Consider the following 6,670-nt stretch of genomic DNA (forward strand, 5'->3'; position numbering starts at 1 on the left):
GATCTGTTCTTAACGTCCCCTCATTGCATCTAGACCAATAACTACGGTCAGTACAGTTCTTGGCATGAGAGGAAATGGATCACTGATCATGAGAGCTTTGGCAGCTGGCTAATAATGCCATCACGAGCCAGGAGAAAATATATAGGAAGAGATCCTGAGGATACGGTATCAGGAGAAACAATATAAGATTACAGAGGGGAAAGCTTTTTTTATAAGGGGGTGTTCAGCATTTAACATTACTGCAAAGATATTCAGGGCTTATCCTAATGCGCTGCTGGAATTATGGCATCATTGAGGCTTGGAAATATTGATGGACTACAATAATTGCGGTGGAGATGCTGGAACTACTTTGGCAGAGAAGTGAATTTGGGGGTCAGAATATTCAGGGAAGAAGGCACGTTACAGTGGATTTATTACAAAAGGCCAGAGAAACCACCATTGACCCTGTTTCTCTGGAAGTCCTAGAGGACAATGTCTTCATTCAAGCGCTAAGAAATGCACTAGTCAGTCAGAGGGAAGCAGTCATCAGTGGAACCTCAATGGTGGCTGTCTTTGTAGGCCAGGGATGATGGCAGGACATGGTGCTATAGAACTGGGCTCCCTAGTGTCCATGAAGGTGAAGATTCCAGAATAGTAGAAAAAAACAGTGATAGCCCTTAACTATTAGAAACAAGGTGGGTATAATCACTGTAATGGGCAACAAGACTGGAAAGGCAAATTCTGGGCCCTGACCTAAGTCTATCTGAGGCCACATCTAATAGATTCTGGTTCTCCTAAGGACGATATGCGTGCAGGCAATGAGGGCGTTTATTGCCTTATATAACCAAAAAAGATCAAAAGCTGATGATCAGTAGACTGATGCCGACTTCCGCAATGGGCATCTCTTGCCTATTTTTCAGACCTGCGTCAGATCAATCGTTGACCTATAGCCAATTGAAGGAGAAACCAGGTACCTTTTGGGAAGGACCCTGCAATGTCACCACAAACATCTACAATAAATACTCCTCAACGGGAGCTCGTTTCCCAAAGGGACTTGTTTCCCAAATGGATATACATGTACTAGAGTCACTACACAATGGGGAAAGGGAGAACATTCAGAACTTTTGAGGACTATCAGAGACAAGGTCTGACCTGACAGACATACCACAGAATCCAAAATGCCTCATGGAGGAGGGGCAGAGACTTGAAACGAGCTGGCCGTACACACACAAGTGGTGGTTGATAATTGGCAGGGATATCTCAGCTACAGAGGTCCCCGCTGAGGAGCGAGCGATTTCAAACCCACACCGGGCTCCACAGCCCAGAGCACAACTGCTGGGAAGAGACTCCCCCACAACATCTGGCTGTGAAAATTGCCAGAGATTCTGTCTGTCCGGGTGAGACAGAGGGCTGCTGGAAACCCAGATGTCCTCTTACAGGGCCTGCAGCCAGACTCATTACCTCGAAGGTATTCAACATGGGCTCCAGCAGAGGAGCAACAGCTTGGGAGGCACCAGAGACATACGGGGGAGAAACTGAGTTGAATGGCTTCAGGGTGAGGGCTGAAGGGACAGCCCCCATTGTCCCTGTGTTGAGCCATCCTCCACAACCGTGAAAACCACTCACTCTGCCCTGGTGACACCCTGGGGCCTCGCCTCCCCCAACTCACATACCGCCCATGGCTCCTTCTGCGGCTGAGTCTTACACACAGCGGGCAGGCAGCCTCAGAACTTGGGGTGCTCTGTGCCTTTTGCTGAGCTGCCCCAGGCTAGGTACTGGTGGCAGCCAGCCTCGCTTGGCCGCATGGCCTCTCCCATGCACCACCAGGTCCGGCGCAGGTAGCTACCAATCTCGGATCGCTTTGTAGCACCTACCAGATAGCCCCAGGCCAGTCAGTGCCAGTAGCTGACCTCAGATTGCACTGGAGCCCTTCCCAAGAGGCCCCAGGACCCACACACCCGGCGGCCGGCTTCAGACCACAGCAGAGCACTACCTGATTACTCCACAAGAGGCACACCCAAAGAGTGGTCTGGGGCACACCCGCTGGGGCCAATCCTGCTCCACGAGGTCAGCCCATGAACAGCAGCCGATACTCTGTGACCGCGACCAGTCCTCACAGCCCGCCACCTTGAGGTTCAATCCCACCCACTTACATGTCAACAGCAATCAAGGTTTAACTACAACGGGAGGGCACACACAACCCGCACGAGAGACGGTCTGGGAGTACCCGGCTCAGGTGATCAAGGAGGCTGTGCCACTGAGCCCCACAGGACACCTACTACATAAGACCACCATGCCAAGACTGGGAGGTGTGGCAGATCTACTGAACACATAGAAACAAACACAGAGAGGCAGCCAAAATGAGGAGACAAAGAAATAGGTCCCAAGTGAAAGAACAGGGGGAAATGCCAGAAAAAGAACTAAATGAAATAGAAGCAAGCAATCTACCAGATACAGGGTTCAAAACACTGGTTGCTCCCCGAGGATGCTCAGGGGACTTAGTGAGAACTTCAACGACAACAAAAAAAGAGAGTAAACATTAGAAAAGGACAGAGAAACTATAAAAAGGAACCAGTCAGAAATGAAGAACACAATACTAAAATGAAGAATACACAAGAGGGAATCGACAACAGCTTAGATGAAGCAGAGGATCGAATCAGCGATTTAGAAGACAAGGTAGCAGAAAACACCCATCAGAACCGCAACAACAACAAAAAAGAACCCCCCCAAAATGAGGATAGTTTAAAGGACCTCTGGGACAATATCCAGCATACCAAAATTCACATCATAGGGGTACCAGAAGGGGAAGAGACGGGGCGAGGAATTAAAAACCTATTGGAAGAAACGATGATGGAAAAATTTCTAACCTGGTGAAGAAAATAGACATACAAGCTCAGGAAGCTCAGAGAGTCCCAAACAAGATGAACCCAAAGAGACCCACACGAAGACACATCGTAATTAAAATGGCAAAGGTTCAAGGCAACAAGAGAATCTTAAAAGCAGCAAGAGAAAGACAGCTAGTTACCTACAAGGGAACTCTCATAGGACTGTTGTTTGATTTCTCAACAGAAACTTTGCAAGACCGAAGGGATTGGCACAAAATACGCAAAGTGATGAAAAGCAAGGAACTGCAACCAAGACTACTCTACCCAACAAGGCTATCATTTAAAATAGAAGGAGAGATAAAGAGCTTCTGAAACAAGAAAAACCTAAATGAGTTCATCACCACCAAACCACTATTACAAGAAACGTTAGAGCGACTTCTTTAAGAAGCAGCAGCAGCAGAGGGGAAAGAACATAAATACGAATAATAAAATGGCAACAACCTATCAATAAGCACTTTAAATGTAAATGGATTAAGAGCTCCAATCAAAAGATATGGGGTAGCTGAATGGATAAGAAAACAAGACCCACATACATGCCGTCTACCAGAGACGCACTTCAGACCAAAACACACACAGCCTGAAAGTAAAGAGATGAAAAAGATGCTTTATGCAAATGGAAACGAAAAAGAAGCTGCAGTAGCATTACTTGTATCTAACAAAATAGACTTTAAAACAAAGGCTATCATAGGAGACAAAGAAGGACATTTCATAATGGTAAAGGGATCAATCCATCGAGAGGATTTAACCCTTGTAAATATTTATGCGACTAACAGCGGAGCATTTAAACATACAAAAATATGTATTGATGGACATAAAGGGAGAGACTGACAGTAATACGGTCACGGTAGTGGAACTTAATACCCAGTGACATCAATGAATAGATCTTCCAGACAGAAAATCAACAGGAAACAGCGGCCTTAAATGACACATTAGACCAGATGGATTTAATTGACATTTTTAGAGCTTTCACCCCAAAGAAGCAGACTGACTACATATCATTTTCAAGCGCACGTGGAACCTTTTCCAGGGTAGATCACGTTACACCACAAAACAAGTCTCAGTAAGTTTCAGAAGAATGAAAGCCTATCAAGCATCTTCTCCGACCACAATGGTATGAAACTACAAATCGGTTACAAGAAAAACACTGAAAAACACGCAAACACATGGAGGCTAAATAGCATGCTACTAAACAACGAATGGGTTAACGATGAGGCAAGGAAGAAATCAAAAGATACCTTGAGAGAAATGAAAATGAAAACACTACCACCCCAAATCTATGGGACACGGCAAAGGCAGTCCTAAAAGGGAAATTTATAGCAACATGGGCCTCCCTCAAGAAATAAGAAAACCTCAAGTAATCTAACCGTACGCCTAAAAGAACGAGAAAGAGAACAACAAACAAAGCCCAAAGTGAGGAGAAGGAAGGAAAAAATAAAGGTCAGAGCGGAAAGAAACAAAATAGAGTAAAAAAAAAAAATGTATAAAACATCAATGAAACCAAGATGCGGTTCTCGGAAAACAAGCAAAATTGATAAACCTTTAGCCAGACTCATCAAGTAAGAAAGAGAGAAGACCCAAGTAAATAAAATCAAAAACGAAAGACAAGTGACAGCTGACACCACAGAAATACAAAGGATCGTAAGAGCACACTACGAGCAATTACATGCCTGTACAATCTGAAAGAAATGGATGAATTCCTAGAAACATACAATCTTCCAATACTGAATCGATAAGACACAGAAAATGTGAACAGATCTATGACTACTAATAAAATCGAAGTCAGTAATCGAAAAACTCCCAACAAACAAGTTCTAGACCGGATGGCTTCACAGGTGAATTTTACGAAATAGTCAAAATTCACTCCTGTCCTTCTCAAACTATTCCAAAAAATTCAAGAGGAGGGAAGGCTCCCTTGCTCATTTTACGATTACCCTAAAGAGAAAACCAGACAAAGACATTACAAAGAAAGAAGATTATAGGTCAACAACCCTGATGAACATAGATGCGATAATCCTCCACAAAACATTAGCAAATTGAATTCAGCAATACGGTAAAAAGATCATACATCAGGATCAAGTGAGAGTTATTCCTTTCGATGCATTCATGGTTCAAGGTCTGCAAATCCATTAACATCATATACCACATAAACAAAAAGAAGGGTAAAAATCACATGATCATATCAATAGATGCAGAAAAAGCACTGGACAAAATCCAGCATCCATTTATGATAAAAGCTCTCAGCCAAGTGGGGATAGAGGAAACATACCTCAACGTAATACAGGCCATATATGACTACCCACAGCTAACATCATAGTCAATGGGGAAAAGCTAACCACATTTTCCTTTAGATCAGGGGCAAGACCAGGATAACCACTTTCACCACCTTAATTCAACATAGTATTGGAAGTCTAAACCACAGCAGTCAGAAAAGAAAAAGAATCGGAGTGGGCGGGGGGGGGGGGGGGGAGGGGATAATGGAGGCTCTGTTCATCCCTCTGGCGACCAAATCAAAGTTGTGACAGAAACAAGGAGAAAACAGCAAGGAAAATCGCCATACAACTAGGGAGAGAATTAAGAAATCACCCTGCAACGGCAGAAGGGAGGACGGGGCGAGGATGCGAGGCTGCCCGGTCCGGAGTGGTTGAGTGGGACGGAGGCTGTGGCAGGGGCAGGGGCAGGGGCAGGGGCAGGGGCAGGGGCAGGGGCAGGGGCAGCGGCGGCAGCGGCGGCACCCGGCCGCTGCAGACGCCTCTTAAAGGAGCCGTGTCCACGAGTGGACTTTCGCGGTGACGGACCTGCTCACTTTGAGCACCAGCACCGGTTCAGCTGCACAGGGGGCACCAAGGACTTACCGGGGACACTGAATTGTCAGATTGAGGGCCGAGATGAGATTTGCTCTGTACAGAAGTGCTGGCGGTACCCACCGTTTTTCTGTTGAGCCCTCCACCTCCCAGTGCACGGACATAGCACCACCATAGCAGAGACATCATCAAACCGGATAACAGAGGTTGCTCCGCCCAGAGGATTCCCTGATACCCAGCCTCCCCCAACTTGCAGCCCCACCCAAGCCACATCCAGGTGTGTCCTGGATTAGTCAGGTGCCCCTTGCTGAACAGTGCCTAGACTCACACCAGTGGCAACTGGCCTCGGTGTCTGGTGTGGCTTTCTGAGGCAAATATAAGCACAGCATCTGTGGATTGCTTGCTGAATCTTAACAGGTAGCCTTGGAGGGGCACAGGCTGGGGATAAATTTGGCCTGCAGCCGAATCCCTCTCAGGACTGGAAACCTACTGCCAATGGAAACCTACCACACAAAGCTGCACTAATAAGACCAGCAGACTTAAGAGCTTTGCTTAGTACATAGAAACAGACACAGAAAGGCAGCCAGAATGGGAAGACAAAGAAGCAGAAACCATATGAGAGAACAGAACAGAGATCCAGAAATAATAGAGTCAAGCAACCTAACAGATGCAGAGTTCAAAACACTGGTTATTAAGATGCTCAATGAACTTATGGGAAGTATAGATGAATTCAGTGAGAACTTTAACAAAGAGATAAAAAGCATAAAAAATGGAAATGGAAATTATAAAAGGGAAATGGAAAATGAAGAACACATTATCTGAGATGAAGAGTATATTAGAGGGAATAAACAGAGTGGATAAAGAAAAGGATCAAACCACCGATATAGAGGATGGAGAAGCCAAGGACACTCAATCAGAACAGCAAGAAAAAAGAAGCCAAGACTATAATAATAATTTAAGGAGCCTATGGGACACTATTAAATGTAAAAATCTCCATGTAATGGG

This window comes from Pteropus vampyrus, unplaced genomic scaffold (assembly GCF_000151845.1).
Source record: "Pteropus vampyrus isolate Shadow unplaced genomic scaffold, Pvam_2.0 Scaffold1091, whole genome shotgun sequence".
Lineage (NCBI taxonomy): Eukaryota > Metazoa > Chordata > Mammalia > Chiroptera > Pteropodidae > Pteropus > Pteropus vampyrus.